Consider the following 18,601-nt stretch of genomic DNA (forward strand, 5'->3'; position numbering starts at 1 on the left):
GGAAACTGAGGCAGAGAAAGAGTAAGCACATAATTGCCAAGTGGAGGTGGTGGAACTCAAACCCATTGATCTTACTGCATAAGTCAAATGTTGGCCCTTGGATGATGAATTTCTTCTCACTCGAGCATGTGGCATATTGAGAAATAGCCAGTGTTTTAGGCTCTTGGGGACGTACAACCTCTGCTGCTGTAGCACAAAAACAGCCAAACACAATGTGTGAATGATGATGTAATAATGTAAACATTATTTACAGAGACAGGCAGTGGCACAGGCCTGGTCTGGGGCCAAGGGCCCTGCTCATCAGTTCCCTCTCAAGGAGGTGAAAGGGTCAGCTCCTCTGCCTTTACTTTGTTCCCAGGTAGACCAGTCTCCTACCCTGACTTCAGAGCTGGGCCCCCTTCAACGTGGTTTTTTTTTTAAAAGAATTATTTCCAAAACCTCTTTCCAGTCCTTTCCATTCCATTTCCTACTGTTTTCTTTGCTTTCCATCACTGCTGGGTTTATACTTGAGCTTGACGTCTACTACCACCACTTCTTCACAGTCTATTCCTCTACTTCTCCCCAGTAATAGAACTCAGGCCTGCAGAGGGGGTTATAGGAATCAATGACGATGAAAAAGACGGTCTCTGCGCTTCCCTGAGGAAGCATGATAGTTCTGGTGAACCAGTCCCACGAGGCTGCGTAACCGCCGCGTCCAGAGCTGAAAAGCTGGTGGCTGTTTTGAAAAATCAAGATTATACTATTAAACTTTGGTAAAATTTTCTAACTTACAAAATAAGAAGTAAAGGAGATCATGTGGAGGGGGCAAGAGCACAGTCTGGCTGCTGAATGTTCAAAACACGATAGGATTTAGGAGAGAAAGAAGAAACCTGTAACTAACTACTGTTTCCTCTCCATCTTTTCTACAATCTTTCCACACAATATAGCAGAAAAAACCCTGACGTGTGTAAAGTGTTTTGCTAAATATTTATTTGAACTTTTGCTTCTGTGTTTCTGATCCCACCACACGGGTCTTTGGTCACCCACGTAACTGATGCCAATAGACCACCATGGCTTCAAGCCTCTGCTACCTTCCTGGGGGCTCTGGGGTACAGCTACAACCAACAACGTACAGAGGACAGCCACCAAAACTGGGAAGGCGTGAGGCCCGAGAGACGGCGACTTCTTCACGGCGGGGAGCTGCCTGTCCTCCAGCAGTCACTGTCCCATGTGCTGTGTTCCGTACGTGACACGAAGGTGTGTCCTTGTGCCTCACGGCTGCCTCAGCTCTTCTCGATGGGGGCCCTAGGGATAACAACACACCAGACCCGTCAACTTTTCAGACTCCCAGCATCCCGGGGGCTTTTTCTCAAAGTGGCACAGCGGAGTTTACAGAGAACAGAGTAAGCTAAGGACATGAAATCTCCCTAATACTGATTGTAGAAAATTCACCCCATGCCAGAGGTGAGAGAAGGGGGACTTGATCAAAAATGACAGTTAAGACTCCGGCCCATCCTCTGCCTCGGGGTCACTTCCAAGCAAGTGTAAAGTGAAGCCGCACACGGCAGAGGGACGACAGGGACCTAAGTCTGCGACCAGCACAAACCATGGGAACATGATTAGAGCCCACGTTTTATGTCCGTCAAATGGGATAGTAGCCTGCACGGCTGGGGAGGGAATCCAAAGCACATTCCAACCGCTGAATCTTTTGGTTTTTGTAGCTCGTGGAAAAGAAAGGACACTCTTCCTGTGTCTAGGTCTCCACTTGGGACCAAAGGGGAACAACTCTGCGTCTTCCCGATGACAAGAGTGTGAGCCTAACCGACCGAGTGATGTCCTTCAAAGTGAGATGCCGTGGCAGGCATGGGTGTGGCCAAGACGGGGCCCTGGGTTTCACAGGATGTACTGCTACCCAGTCCCAGGGATTTACTGAATTTCCACAGAAGGGTACATTGGGGGCTGCAGGGGTTGGGTGAGAGATCAACATTTGAGATTTCTAGCTGGAAGAGTTCAGAATGATCAAATCAACGGATATAAGACACAGGCTGTTCATGGCTCAAAACTATGTATTATGCAAATAGAGACAGACACCACAGAACTGGTCCTCAAGTTGCATCTACACGTCTTCTACCTAAACACTCAGGGATCGAACACAGAGACAAGACCAACTTACATTTTCTCACATTCAGGAACTTCTCAGGGCTACCCCTCAGTGTGAATCCTCTGATGTCTGATGAGGGATGAGCTGCACTTAAAGCTTTTCCCACACTCACTGCATCTGTAGGGTTTCTCTCCAGTGTGAGTTCTCTGGTGTTGAATAAGAGCTGACGAATGAATGAAGGCTTTTCCGCATTCATTACATTTGTACGGCTTCTTTCCAATGTGAATTCGTTGATGTTTGGCAAAATTTGAGCTCCGGCTGAAGGTTTTCCCACACTCATTACACTCGTAGGGTTTCTCTCCAGTATGGATTCTCTGATGCTGAACAAGATGTGTGCTCTGGCTAAAGGTTTTCCCACATTCGCTGCATTCATATGGTTTTTCCCCGGTGTGAACTCTCTGATGTTTAGTAAGGGAAGAGCAATGGCTGAAGGCTTTCCCACACTCCTGACACTTGTAGGGTTTCTCTCCCGTGTGAGTTCTTTGATGTTTGATGAGAGCTGACGAATGGATGAAGGCTTTGTCACACTCGTTGCATTCGTACGGCTTCACCCCTGTGTGGATTAACTGGTGCTGCACAAAATGGGTGCTTCGATTGAAGCCTTTCCCACACTCGCTGCACTCGTAAGGCCTCTCTCCAACGTGAATCCTCTGATGTATCGCGAGGGATGAGCTTTCCGTGAAGGCCTTCTTGCATTCACTGCACTCGAAAAGGATTCTCGTGTGAGTCCTCTGATGTTTGGTTAAGTTGGCCCTGTGGCTGAAAGACTCGCCACACTCACCACAGCTGTAGGGCTTCTCCCCGGTGTGGACCCTCTGGTGTCTGACGAGCACCGAGTGGTAAGTGAAGAGCTCACCACAGTCGTTACACTTATGAGGCTTTTTCTCTTTATAGGTCCTCTGCTTTTTCATTAGGGTTGATTTCTGTTTCATTCTTTTTTCAAGGGTATGAAAGGCATACGATCCTTTGGGAACTCTGTCTTGAGGGAGGAGGACTGACTTCTGCCCGAAGTTTTTCCAGTAAACATCATGCTCACGAGCCCTCTCTTCGGAGAGTGAATTCACGTGGGAGAGCATTTCTCTCAAGTGTCTCCTGATCTCCTTGCTGGTTCTCTACCCAGTTTTCACACTCGAGAGCTGTTTCCAAGTCGGAGTCATAGACGCTGCTCCTTGTCAGCCTGTCTATTACTGCAACCTGGCATGACTCCTCTTTGGAAAAATCTTGCACTGAAGTGGAATCTTTGCTCTCGGGTCTAGTCTCCAAGTCTGAAAGAAATTGGAAACGCAAATTTCCTTCATTTTCTGAGTTCAACAAAAGGGCAGTTCTGTAATGGATAAGAGTTAATGAAGGTGAAAAGCATAACTTCGACGGGTAGTGGATTTGACTCTTGTAAGATGATTTGCAAAGAGAAGCAGATGGAGGGAGACACATGCACAGTATATGCAAAGATCAGAAGAGCTTATCCAGGAGTCAGAACAGGGGAAGGATGATCAGGAAAGACAGGAGGAGGGATGCAGATGAAGCACCATGTCACCAGGTGGACAGGAAGTAAGTTCCTAGATCAGGACGGGGAGGAACAAGCTCTCATAGAAGACCCAGTGCTGTGGTAAATACCCCAGCGGCTATCACCTTATTGTAGAGTGCAACTTCGACTTCTAAGTTTCCAGTCAACAAACTCTACTCCAAATATGCGTTCCATTTAGTTTAACCTTCCCTAACAATACTTTCATAATATGTCCCTGTTCAAAAATCTCCTATGAGCTCCCAAAGGCACAATGGCAAATGTATTAAACTATACATGCACAAGGTTATTACTCATTACAACACCGAGGTAGCAAAAGACTGGTAACATCGCAAATATCCTAGTATAGAGAACTGATTAAAATGTGGTGTATGCACACAACGGAGTACGTGCAACTTAAAAAAATAGGAGAATGACCTCTACATATCGCTATGATGCGATCTTCAGGAGATATTAAATAAACTTAAAAAACACAGCAAGCTGCAAAGGAAAGCGTATAGTTTACTATCTTTTGTGCAGGGAAAAAAGGGGGAGGGAAACAAATACACAGACATATTTGGTTCTATCTTCCAAAACCAAAGACGGACAAATGAAATACTAATAAAAATGGTCACCTATGGAGAACAGAGGAGACAGGACAGGGAGGGAAGCTAACTTCTCTGAATATATCTGATATCAAGCTATCAGAATTTTTATATCCAATATGAAGCTACTTTATAAAACTAAAATAACTTCAAGAATGTGGTTCAAAAGAAGACATAAATAGACCAGGGAAATAGAAGAGCAATTTCAGAAATAAAGCCAAATCTATATAGGAATTAGGGACAATACAAAGGTGGTATTTCAGTCAGTGAACTAGAGATAATTTGTTTTACCAATACATGGTGCTCTGATTTAGAAAATTAAGTTAGACCTGCCCCTCATTCCATATAGCCAAATGAACTCTGTTCATTCATCTACTCTCCCACCCATTTATTCAACGATGACCTCCTGAATGTCTGTCCTACACGACGCTAGTGCTAGGCACTGCGGGAAAACACACACACACAGCCCCTATGTGCACGAGGGGAGAGGAAATTTAGTCTAACACTTACAAATACACGTAAGAGTACACCTGCAGTAAGTGCTAAGAAATAAAAGGTGAACGATGCTGTGAAAGAACATAGAGGGGTGAGGGGAGGCTTCCCTGAGGAGGTAAATCATGGAGCTGCCATCAAAGTGGAGTTGGGGTTCAGGTGGGGGTCCCAGGTAATGGGAACAAAAGCAGGAGGTGAGCGTTCCAGGTGGAGGGGATGATATGTACCGAAGCCCCAAGGTGAGGGGGACATTCAAGAAAAGCACAGCAGCTGAGAGCACGGGCTCCACGATCAGAATGCATGAGTTCCACCCCAGCTCTGCCACTCCCTCGCCATTGTGACCTGGGGCAATTCACTCTGACTCTACTTCAGTTTCCTCATCTGTAAGACAGGGCAACGACACTACCTACTTCATGAGGAATGAAAACAGTACCTACCTGAATGAGCAGTAAATGAGAATATTTACAAAACACTTAAAAACAATGACACAGCACAGGCCCTATGTAAGTGCTTGCTGAATCACGAGAACATGAACTGAGATAAGCTAGCGCTGGTGCACGGAGGCAGCGGTCTCACAGCGCGGTCTGCGGGCCCCTGGGAGGCTGTAGCTTCAAAACTACTTTCAGAACAATGCTTAGATGTTATTTGCCTTTTATGCTGTCTTGACATTTGCACTGATGTTGCAAAAGTAATGGTGGTAAAACTGCCCACAATTTCTGTACAAATTAGGATAAGACACCAAATATACTAGGAGTTGTTCCATTTTTCCCCACCAGGTACTCAGTTAAAAAAAAAAAAAAAAGCCAGTTTCATGGAAAAATGTCTGAGGAAACAACAGGAAACATTATTAATATAATAAAATTAATTTATTAAATTTCAAACCTTGACCACATGACCTTTGAATATTCTGGATGATGGACCAGGAAATATTCATAAAGCAAGTCTGCTCATATCAAAGTAGGATGGTTGTCTTGAGGAAAACCACTTGTGTGATGGTTTGAGAGCTGAACTAGCCACTTTTTCCACGGACCACCATTTTTACTAGAAAGAATGACTGACCAACTGTTATCTTTGTTGGATATTTGGTGGGTATTTTCTCAAAGCTGACAAAAGAATGTGCCTTCTTGCAGAAATTAGAATTTTAGAAAACTTTTATCTACCACTGAGAACTTGATAGCTTCCTAAAACTTTCTTTTCTGATACCGTCAGTGGTGATACAGAAAATTGTGTGTGTGTGTTTTTTTTAAAACGTGATGTGTCAATATTTGGAAGATCTGCATAACTCAATGAACCAGTATTTTACAAAAGATCAACAGATTTTAATGTAAGAGTATGAAAAACTCATGGATACGGTTTCAGGTGCACACTGGATCTGATCTGTAAGAAACTAACACTTGCCTAGTCTTGGTGTGGTGTCAGGAGACTAGCCAAAATCATCTGAAAAGGCTATAAAAATACTCCCCCCTTTTACAATTAAATATTGGTGTGAGGCTGGATTTTCTTCATACAGGTCAATGAAAACGCCACATCACAAGAAACTGCGTCAGAAGCAGGTGAGAATACAGCTGTCTCCCACCGAGCCATCCATCAGAGACACTTGCAAAACTGCAGAAAGGAGCCCTTCTTTTCAGTACCCTTTTTTTTGTTGTTGGAGAAAAGTTGTTTTTTATTAGAATTGTGTTGTGTTAACACGTAATGGGTTTCTAATTGTTGTTTAAAAATTAAATATCCAGTAGTTTAAAATCTTTCTCACTTTTAATTTCTAATATAGTGACTATTGGTACATACAACACACATAAACAGTAGCTCTTCAGGGTCCTCAATGATTTTGGGAGTTAAATTACGTCCTGCGATGCTAAAACCATTAAGAGTTGCTAAGAAAGGGTATAAAAATGGAGGGAGAGTAGGTATGAGATAATGCTGGAATAATGAGTAAAGGACAGATTTTTGCAAGGTGGTGTAGGCCTCAAAGATTTTGGCTGTTATCCTAAGAGCAATGAGAAGCCACTGACATGTAAGCAAAAGGGTGATAGCATCTGACCTGTATTTTGAAAACATCACTCACTGCGATATAAAGAATGGAGCTTAGGGACGAGGGTATGGCTCAGCGGTAGAGCGCCTGCCTAGCGTGCAGGAGGTTCGGGTTCAATCCCCAGTACCTCCATCAGAAAATAAATAAGCCTAATTACCTGCCCCTCAACAAAATTTTTTAAAAAGTAAATTAAAAAAAAAGGGAGTTTATGGGGGTAAAGGTGGAATCAGGGAGATTATCACAGGAGTCCAGGCAAAGGAAAGGGAGATGGAGGGATGTTAACAGTGAAGAAATATTTAGACCTTGAGCAGATGAACACAGTGATGAACTGGATAAAGGAGGGAGGGGCAGTTGAAGGACTGTCCATAGATTTCTGGCTTATGCAGTCTGATAAGGTGGTGAGTGTCATTAAGACAATTACTAGAAAAAGATCCTGTTGGGAGGATGGAGAATGTGGGCATATATCTGGCATTCAGTTTTAAATATGCTGAGAACAGGAGCCCCAAGGGGAGGTCTGGGGTGGAAACACCGACCTGGGATTCACCCAGGGAGAGAGGGTAATTGGGTTGTGGGAGTGGACGAGTCGCCCAAGGAGGAGGCAGAGGCTGCACACAGCTGGCCAGCTGGACTAACTGACCCTCAGGTATGTCTTGTCTGGCCCACACTGTTTATACAATTTTTGAGACCAATTGCCAACACTTAAAAATAGCAAGATTTCACACAGAAATTCAAATTTTGAGCTTCTTAAAAAAAAAAACTGGAAGCATGCAGAGTGATGCCCAATTAGAGCAGAGGCTGCCAACTACTGCCCACTACCCAGGTCTAAATAAAGTTTTATTGGAACACAGCCACGCTCCCCACAGAGCCCACAGGACTTACTACCTCCACTTCCTGTGGCTGCCAGCCTAGAGCAGGAGGGACCCCTTTCCGTCGAGGCATGTGCTATTACAGCTTCCGAGGCCCCCCCGACCCCCTCCACCCCAGTCCTGTTACCTCCTGACCCGGGCAACCACTCAAGGCCATGGTTCCAGGTACTGAGGGGAGGGGGATTCCAACCAAACCTTGAGTAGCTCAAATATTTAATGGTTCAGAAGAGACAGCCAAGCAGATAGAACCAGAGAAGTAAGAGGCAATTCCAAACGGATTAAAGGTTCAAAAGGGGGAAAGAAAATGAAAGGACAAAAGAAGAGAACAGAAGCAAGTATTTTTGTAATTGCGGCATGAGAAAGGACTTTCTAAGTGCTAACAAAAGACAGGAAACACAAGATTGTGATACATTAAGTCTGTATGTTAAGAAACACAGCCAGATGGAAAGGCAAAAACTACAAGGCGCATCTGTAACATAAAGATTAATGACCTCATACATGACGAGTTATTGTAGATCACTAAGAAAATGACAGTATTTCCCACAAAAAAAAGAAGGGTGGTGAACACGCAAGTCACGAAACAGACAGGTCTCCAAGGGGAAACACATCTCTGTCCACAGGGGCGGATGTAATAACTCTGTATTCAAAAGGACAAGAAGATTTAAAAAACAGAATATTAAGGGAAGATTTTCTTTATGAGAGACACATACTACAAAGTGTAGTAATTACAACAATAGGTTATCACAGCACAGACAGCCACGTAACCAGGGACTCCAGAAATAGACCCAAGTATGCATGGGACCTGGGTTTACCTAAGAGTTAGCACAAATCAGTGATGAAAGATACATTTTCAATAAATGACATTGGACTATTGGCTTTAAGTAGGAAAAACAGATAAAATTAGTTACCTATTTCACATCATATACAAAAAAAAATACTATCTTTAAAACAAAGCTCAAGCATTTTAGAATAAAGTACAGATTATCTTCCTGACATTCGAATAAGGAAGACAATTCACAAAAAGCAAAAACTATTAAAAAAAAGATAAATCTTCTAACATTAAAAATGTTAAATTATGCTTGTATAATACACCATAAAATAAAATAAGCCACAGACTAAGAGAACCAATTTTTTCTCACTGATTTGTAATGGTACCTTTGCCATCTATTAGTATTTAAAATATATAAAGAACTCTAAGAAATCAAGAAAAAGATGTGAATGGCCCACTTTCTAAAGCACGCAAAGGGTAACTGCAGGTAATTTATAAAAGAGGAAATGTGAATAGCTAACACAGGAAATACTCAAACCCACTCATAACCAGAGAAATGTAAATTAAAAAAGCATAAAACATCATTTCATATCCATCAGACTGACAACAATTACTACATCTAAGAGCATCAATTATTGTCCAGGATTGTGGTGGGGCCTTGGCTGATCATGTGATACTTCAAGGTCCAGTGCTGCGTATTCTGGTTATCTACCCTAACCCAGCTCTCGAGGTGAACGTAAGGAGTCAGTAAAAGGATGATCATTGCAATTCTTTTACTAATTAATGTCAAAGAAGTGAAAATAAACTTCACAGTTTACTCACACAACTGGACTTCTTTCATAGTAGTTAAAGTGCATAAACACAAATTATATGTGTTAATAGCGATTAATATCAAAATACAATGTGAGGGTTAAAAAATTGGGTTGTAAAAGAAAAAGTACACTGTATGTACATATTGTTTTTGGCGTGTGTGTGTCTACACACACACAGACATTAGAATGACTCACACCAACTGCACCAACCAGTTATTTCCAGGGGGAAAGAGAATGTAAGAACTCTAAATCTGTAACCTTTTTTTATTTCTTAAAAACTGGAAAACACCAGACATTTATAAGAATGGCTAAAATGTAGGAGACAATCAAGTGCTGGTGAGGATGCAGAATAAGGGGAACCCACCCACTCCTCCCACCTGCTAGTGGGAACGTGGTTGGTACAGTGACTCTGGAAATCTGTTTGGTGAGATTTACCAGAAGTGAACAGCACCTGCCCCGATCCAACAATCCTACTCGTACGCACGTGTCCGATAGACGGGCGTGCCTGCGTCCACCGAGGGACGTGGGAAACAGCGCACACAGCAGCGCTACTCAGACAGCCCAAACCCGGAGACGCCCGCGAGCCACCTCGGGAGAAGGGATAAACAAGCGGGCAGGGTGACACGATGGAAGACTGGACGACACTGAGAATGGGCAGACTGCAGCCACATGCAACAGCACGGACGGATGTCACATCAACATTCCGGGAAGGAGGCCAGACACAAGAGCACACACAACGTGACTGTCTAAATAATAAAGGTCAAGAACAGGTAAAACTGATCTGGTGTCAGAAGTTAAGCAAATCTTGGAAGGAGGGAGGTAACTTAAAGGGGCCACAGAGATGCTTTCTGGGGTGCTGGGAAGTTTGTTTCTTGATCTGGGTGATAGTTTCATGAATGTGTTCAATTTGTGAAAATTCACAGAACTGTACATCTATTTCACATTACAAAAAAGGGTGAAAAAAGAGAAAAGGCAAAAGGAAGCAAACATTAGCATGTGTTTGATCTGGTGTTATTTCCTTGACCTTCGTATGTATTTAAAACGCGACATAATTTAACATAAGACATTTAGAAAATAAAAGCACGTCGGCACTCCTAGCGTTCTCTCTCAGGCACTGAGAAGCGCCACTTCCTCAGTGTCCCGCAGGGCTCTTCCTCTTGAAGCCCCCGTCTACCTAACTCACCTGAACAGCTGCTTTTGGGCGCTTTTCTCTCAAGCACCAAGGGATCTTTTCCATTCTCCAAATCGTAGTGCTCAGCTTTGGAAACTGGAAGCCCTGCTCGTTAAAAAGAAAGGGAGAGAGAGAAAACAAAGGGACTTAGCTATGTGTGATGGGCACCAAGGTCGATCCTAGAGCGCAGCCCCACACCCTGGAGCTACAGAGAAGACAGGCTGTTACAGGAACACCTGGGACGAGGGAGGGCAGGCCTCTGAGTGAAGCTTCAAACAGGTGCGGCCAGAGTCTGGGCCTGGTAAGGAAGTCTACATGCACTTGAGTAGACAAATCTTTGCACCTGTAGAAATAGAAGAGCCTTTCTCTTTATTTCTTTATTGCAGGAGTTCCAGCGAGACCTCGCAGGTTAGACCTCAGCTTGGACTGAGGAAGGAGTTGGGCAAAGGGGGACTTCAGTGGCACCACCACGTGGCCGGGACTGTGGAATCCAGTGGTTGTCTTCTGATGGTTTTCCTTTCTTCCTTCTTAGTTACTGGAACCAATGCTCGTAGGGAATGTATTACATGAGGTTTGGGAGGAGCCAACTTCGCTCCCTCCACCCCTCATGTAAACACGTACATGTACCTGCACATGTGCTATGCACGTGCGCATGCCCACATGCACAAGCGCGCACGTACACACACACACGTGGGCAAAGGATCCAAACTGGCCAGAGCATACTTCACCTCCCCGATTCAAGTAATTGTTTCACTGATGGACACATGGCCCAATTTCCTGAATCTCCAGAACAGAAGCACTAGCTTTTTTGCCTCAGTGCTCTAACTGGAAGAATCATGGAATCCCAGAGCGGCCAGGGGCCATCTAGCCATCCGGGGAGATCCTAAGATAAAGCCAACAAGGGGCAAAGCCAAGCCATGTGACTGAAAAATAAATAAACAAAAGAGATTCCTGACAGTATCCCTGGGTCCCTTTTCAACTAGTGTAAGTCTGGTTTCTGCCACTCAAATCCAAAGACTCCTGACCCAAAGCAAGCACAGGCATTTCACCAAGAACCTAGAGCAGAAAGAGATTTCCTCTGGGCCCAAAGGGATCAACACGTTCCGACCCCCGGATGCCAGAGTGAAGGTTCTGCTCAGCTACTTCATTTTCAATAAAGTGCTGATGCCCTCCCCAGCGTGTTGCAGGTCGCGGGGAGAGCCCGTCCTTACACAGTGAGACCAGGCTCCTGTAGTTCTCCAGCATCACGTCCCTGTGTGCCGGGTCCAACCTCCCCCACTCCTCTGGGGTAAAGTCCATGGCCACGTCCTTGAACGTCACAGGTGCCTAGGACACAAAACATGCTTTTGTTCACCGTCTCTCACTCAGTCATCTTCCTCTCACCCCCTTGTTTCTGTTGGCCCTGGAGCAGAGGCACAGATAAATTCAAACAGGAGAAATGACTGTGATAAATGACAAGCATCCGAACATGTTCAGATTCTGAACATTCTGCGTAAAGTCACTGGGTATCAATTATGTGCCATGTCCACTGTCAACATGACAACTGTAAGAAGGAAGAGCAGGGTTTCTCCATGGAGAGACTGCAATTTTTCTGGGGAATAAAGACTTAAAACATGAACCACTGAGTCAACAATGTAGTCTGGCAAAGTAAGCAAAATGTAGGTGGAGGGGAAAAAAGGCATGCATGAATAATTCTCCTTGTGAGTCCTCAAGAAAAATCAATCTCTACAGAACCTGTGACTGGAGAAGTCATGGAATGAACAGACTGACAGCGGGCATCTCTGGTGAAGCGCGGAATCAGGTCAAGGCACAGAGCATTAAATCGGAAAATGACAGCAACAAATTAATTAAGGGTACAGATAGACCAAATAAATGTTTACATGTAAATACCACAGAATTAAGTTTATATAACACAAAAAGTACAAAAACTATATGGACATAGATACATGTCAGCACTGAATGCTTCTCTTTCCATAAAGCCAAAGAGAATGGGAACAACATTCCAGGTTGTTGAAATAAATATACACCAAATGCTACAGAAACATCTTCTATTTAAATATTCATGAAGCATTTGCAAAAGTGACAAAGTAAATGTTAATAAATTCTAAAACAGAAATGGAACAGAGCAGTAACTGATACTGAAAAAATATATCAAAATTTCAAAATAATAATGAAATAAAATACAAAAATCAAAGCCAAATGGCTGAAATTGTACTCAAAGGAAATGTTTCCATTTCATTAAAAAAAAGTCATTAAATGAACAAAGCATACAAGTCAAATTAGAGAAAGAACCTAACAACTAAGGAAAGCAGAAAGAATTATAGGATAAAAACAGAAATTAAGGGGAAGAAAAATAAGAAACTATGACACCTGGGAAATCTGAATAAGAGCAGTAGGTTATAGCACTGTGCCAATGATAACTTCCTGATTTGGGGGAAAAAATAATAAAGCGAGGTAAAATGCTAAATTTTGAAGAATTTGGAGAGCATATGAGAAATCTTTCTACCATTTGCTACATTTCTATAAGTCTAAAATTATTTCAAAGTAAAGTTTCCAAAAATGGAAATAATCTGAGACTTAAAAAATAAGAAATATCCTTGTAAAATAATATAAAATGTAAAAATCAGTAAGTAGCAACTAAGTAGACAAGATATTATGAGAAAAAATGACTTTGATCCTACAAGCTGCATACCTAGAACTAAACCGACACTCAGTGGGAATCAGCTTCCAAATCATCAAAAAAAATAGAATAACAAAAATGCAAGCTACTGCTCAAAAGGCTGAAAAAAATACAAAAGAATAAACAAAGCATAATAAGCAGAATTATAAAAATCACATGACAGGAAAAATGTGAAACATACACGGAATCATATTAATGTGAATAAATTAATTTCCCTTATAAAAAGGTTTCTTAAAATAGCCACGTCCTCTTTACGGAAAGGAGACCCAAACAAAATCTCCAAAGTTGGGGCTGGGGGAATGGAAGGAAATACAGTATACCACATGTCTAAATACAGTAGTACAAACTCAACAAAAACATGTGGAAAAATATACACCCAACTGTCATCCTCAGTAGGCAGAGGGGACTGAATTTGGGGAGGTAAGTATGAGTAATACACTTTTATATTTATAGGTGTCTATGCCATTTACCCGGTTACAATGAGAAAGAATTAAAACTTTAATATTTTTAAAAATCTAGTAAGTAAAAGATAAATAGCCCAGGCAAATTCGAGTAAGAAAAAAGTTGGAATATTAGCAAAAACAAAATCTAATGCAATGCAAAAAGGACAGTTTTAAAAATTTCCGTAAAAGGTTTAACCCATCCTGAAGCTGTGACAAGTCTTGAATCTAATATCAAAGTGCTGAAATGCATAAAGCATTCCCCCTTCTTCTGGGACCTGCACCCTGATTTTCCTGGGGCTGCTGCGCCTGGCTGCCTTTAGTCCACACAGTTCAGGGAGCACTAACTCCATCTCTGACCCATGGGTGGGATGTGCATGTGTCTGTGCAGGTTATTTCCCTACTCTGATCATTACACCCAGATTCGGCCAACAATGGTCCAAGAACGGGGCTAATGCCTGTTAAAGAGCTAACCTCAGGACTTCTGAAATGACCAGGAGCGAAGATGCCCTTTCTCCCTGATCTTCAGTATTGGAAGATGTGAGCCTAAATTTGTCTGGGGCCAGCCTGCACTAGGAGAAGAGCCTGCTTGAGAGCAAAACCCACAGGGAGAAAAGGAAAGGTCCGTGAGACGGGGAGAACAGGTTGTTAGGTTGCTGCTGGAGCTCAGTTTTAGCCAGACCTGTAGTTTTCAGTTATATTAGTCCATAAATACCTCCTTAAAATTTTATTTTATTTTATTTTATTATTTTTGGGGGAGGGCAGGTAATTAGGTTTGTTTGTTTATTTATTTATTTTTAATGGAGGTACTGGGGATTGAGTCCAGGACCTCATGCATGCTAAGTACATGCTCTACCACTGAGCTACACCCTTTCCCAGTAAATACCTCTTTTTGCTTAAGCTAGTCTGAGTTGAGTTTCCATCAGCTGCAGCTTAAAGCTTCCTGACTAATAAAGTCTTCAATATTAACATATGGCCTTCGAGAACCCAGTGGAGGCACATAAGTACAGAAGCATCCTGAGAAACCACTCTTACAAACAGCAGCAATGTGCAATGTGTACTTTTTACACTTTCGGTTAAACTGTAGCGAAGAGAGAGGCCAGCTGAGGAATCTTTGGGTTGTGGTATGACACACATCACAGGGAGCTCTTGCCTCCTACCCAGCTTCTTTTAATAAAAATCTTCAGACATACAAAAAGTGGAAAGATGGATGTACTAATCACCCACAGACTACAACTACCGCTTCAATTCAACAAGCCTTAATACTTGCCCTGGGGGAAGGGGGAGTTTGCAAAGTAAAGCTGCAATCTGGTAACAGTCCACCTCTTAAATACTTCAGCATTCATCATCTCAGAGGGCTGGATTCTAGCTCTTTAAATTAAGCCTTGCCTAGGCTTCCTTTTCCAGCATTTCTTTGAACCACCTGAGCACTGAGTATGTTCATAATTCACTCCAGTACTTAAGGCACTTTCTTAAACTCCTACTTAACAGTCATGTGCATGCTGTTTCCCCAACCGAAAAATAAATTCTAAGGGGTATGAACCACACTGTCTTTTAAATTAGTTTCCCAAGATACCAAGCACAGAAACTAGCTTCCATGCCTGTTTAGTGACAGTAAACACTAGATGGAGAAGGTACCAAGAGGAAGTAGAAAACATTTTCCACTGAGTCCATTATTCACTTGCGTGGTCTCTTAGCAGCAGAACTCAGCTCTCTAGGTGGGCTCCAGCAGACACAGAAGCTCTGCATCAGAAAGCAGGGAGCATGCCTGTACTCCAGAAACGAGGTGTTTCAATAATCAGCAGAGACTCTCTCACCTGGGACCTGGCTGTGAGGTGCAGAGCTGCCACTTCTTCCTCTTCTCTTGGGAGAATGGAGACTCCTGGGAAGACAGAGCTAAGGGCAAGAAAGCAGTAATGATGGGGCTTGGATCTATCTTGTGACTCAGATTTACACATTTAAAATTCCCGCCATCACACTAATGGTGCTCCCTACAAACACTGCGACTGCAAGGAGCCTGAAACAACCCAGGATCATGGAGAACGTCCAGGAGTGTTGCTACGTGGGGCTTAAATTCATCCAGTTGCCAGAATCATAACACATCCTGGAAGACGACACTCTCTGGTCTGGACATTTTTTTTCTGAGCTTAATTTACATTAAATTAAAACGGGAAAAACAGGCTCAGTGATTCTGAAAAAAATCACCCTGCATGCTTAGTTCCAATGTAGGTTGCTGGATCCCAGCCACAGATAATTATCATTAGTTGAGCCTGGGGTACAATCTAGAAATCTAACAAGCCCAGGTCGGGGCAGGGTGTGGATTCTGGTGCAGGAGGTCACAGACCAAACTTCCAGAAAGGCTGGTCTAGGAGAGCCTGTGTCAGTCAGGGACTCCTCTGTCTGTTTTCTCCTACGGAAAACAAAAATATCTGCTCTACTGAAACCATAGGGTTATTGTGCAAAGGGGAATAACAGGTGGAAGATACTTTTGCCAACCAAAAAGCTAAATTCTCAGACCCACTGGCAAAGGTTAAGATGGTTATAATCACCCGGGAGGAGAAAGGTGTGAGGAAAAGTGAGGCTATGCTCAAGTCTCGGAAGCTAACGTTTCGCTTACATTTTGGGGTGGCTTTGGAGGGCCCACTGTGCACCCAGCCGGCGTGGAAAGGGAGGTGATCCCACACTAAGCCCTCCACTCTCTCTGAGAGCCCGGCCATCCCCAGACAAAGACGGCAGCGCTCTGCCCAGAGCCCTCTCCACCGACTCCCGCACAGGAGGCAGAACCTGGTCCGGCCCACAGCTCAAGTTCGGCACCAGCACCTCTCACCTCTCTTCCCGGGCATTTCGGCCACATCTGTCTCCATGGTGACCACCTCCTCCCGGCCCCCCCGGGCAGAAGAGTGGAAAGCCCCGAGGCCTGGTGGTCCTCCTTCCTGCCTCCCCTCTGCGGGCTCCTCCGAAAGGCTTCGCTCCGGTCCCGAGCTTGAACCTGGAAACCCGGGACAGCATCCCTGAGGCCGGGTGCTCACACGCCTGGCGCTGCCGCTCGGAGCTGCTCGGGGACCGGGCGGCGGGAGAAGCCGGCGTCGGGGCTGCAGCCTAGGGGCGGGCGCGCAGACGCAGCCCCCGGCCCGCGCCCGCCCACCGCCCGGACTCGGACCCGCGCCCCCCGGGGCCTCGGGGGTGGGGCTCGTGTCTGCCCTCGACGCCCCTTCCTCCAGCGCGCACTCCAGCCCGGCTCGGCGCGGACTGACGCCCCGGGGCCGCCGCCGAGGCCGAGCGCAAGCAGTCGCACCGGAGCAACAACTCACCTCCCACCGCGGGCCTGACAAAGGCTGCCAACTTCTCGGGCCAGCGGACCCGCGCATGCGCAAGAGCGGGGGCACGGCTGGCGGGCCGCGTCCGGCTCGGAACTACGTTTCCCAGAAGCCCCCGGGCGTGGCCCGACTCCGCTCCTCAGCAGGTGGGAGCGCGAGTGGCGCGCCTCGGAGACTCGGGGGAGCCGCGGTCTCCGTCCCTCTCGGAGGAGCGGTCGCTTCGCTTGTGCGGGGTCCCGCGGACAAGCGAGAGCGCGAGCCGCGGAACCGCGTCTTTGTCGGCCCCGCGCTTGGTCGGCACGTGGGGCTGTGAGGCGTCCTACTCAGATCACTCCAGTGTAAGAGTTACAGCACACGGCTTTCCTCGTATCCTTGCCCTCCCCAAACTCATCCTTTGCCTTCAAACAATGTGAGAGGCGTGCTGTGCAAACCGATGTTCATGCGGCCGCAGACTACCGGTGACACTGAAGATTCACGTGCGAGACAGGTGAGTTGAAGAAGATTCAACCAGTTGCAACACATCTGAGCAACAGGTTCTTTGCAAACGTAAAACTGAAATTTATCAAGAGATACTCTCTCAAGGGAACAAGATTAATCTAATTCTGTTTTGGACAAACGTACCCACTTCAAACAGTATGTTTAAACCGCCCCCTCGTCTCAGTGAATGATGTCATTGTCCACAAACGCATTCGTAAAGCCAGAGCTGGAGTATCCTCAACCCTCACTGTCCATTTATCATCTAATCCTATTCATTGTATTTCTTGAAAAACTCTCCAATTTGTCCTTCTTTTTCTTTTCGCATCAGCATCACCTTAGTTCTAGCCACCAACATTTCACTAGGATTACGGAACCAGCCTCTTAACTGATTTCCCAGACTCAGATTTTCTTTTCCCTCCAATTACCCCCCACATTTCTGGCCGGCAATCATTCTAAAGCAAGAATGAGATGTCACTTTACCGTTTAAAACTCTTCAATGGTTTTCACACACTTTGGGAAAAGACGATTTTTAGTTTCCAAAAGAAAGCACCCCTTATGCAGTTCCCATTATCCTATGTGGTATGCACACATTTGTGTAACCCCCTCCCTCCCCTGGAGTGTGGGTAGGACCTGTGACTTACTTTTAACCAGTAGAACACAACAAAGATGACATGATTCTAATGCTTGTTTTGATAGAGAAGTCCTCCTTGCTGACATTGAGGAAGCAAGTATGATGTTGGGAAGACCCAGATGACAAGTAACTGTCAGTCAACAAGAACCTAACCCCTGCCAACAAGCCCCAGGTGCTTGGCAGTGGATCATTCCTAGTGGAGTTTTCCTTCACATGAGAACCCAGTCCCGGCTGACACTCTGGCAGCCAGCTGCGGAGGACCTAGCTAACCTGTACCCAGCCCGTCACCCACAGATACTGTGAGTTAATAGGTGTGTGCTGTTTTGAGCCAGTAAGTGTATAGTTATATTGTTACACAGAAAAAGATAAATAACACAGCATCCTAACATAAATGGCCAGCTCCTTGCCCCAAACGCCGGATGCCTCTGGAAGGAGGGAGGTTGTTGGGTTGAGAAAGTATTGAAAAATTGATTGGAAACCCTCCGGGAGACAGATGACGACAGTGGGTCCTAGGGGTGTGTGTGTGTAGGTGGGGAGGGAGTGGCAGCAGCGATGGAAGCCTCCAGATGCCACAAGAGGGCTGCAGGGGACGCTATAGGGAGTGGGGGTGCTTTCTGGTGCTTTGTGTGCTCCTTTCTGTTCACTGCCACGTTCCCCCGGGGAGATCT

At 44.8% G+C, this 18,601-nt stretch overlaps 1 pseudogene; it reads right to left on the minus strand.

The window, feature by feature from the left end:
- Positions 1-947: 947 nt before the first annotated feature.
- LOC140693894 (zinc finger protein 286A-like) lies at positions 948-16,868 on the minus strand (annotated as a pseudogene).
- Between the last annotated feature and the right edge of the window lie 1,733 nt (positions 16,869-18,601).

This window comes from Vicugna pacos, unplaced genomic scaffold (assembly GCF_048564905.1).
Source record: "Vicugna pacos unplaced genomic scaffold, VicPac4 scaffold_20, whole genome shotgun sequence".
In the NCBI taxonomy this organism is placed as follows: domain Eukaryota; kingdom Metazoa; phylum Chordata; class Mammalia; order Artiodactyla; family Camelidae; genus Vicugna; species Vicugna pacos.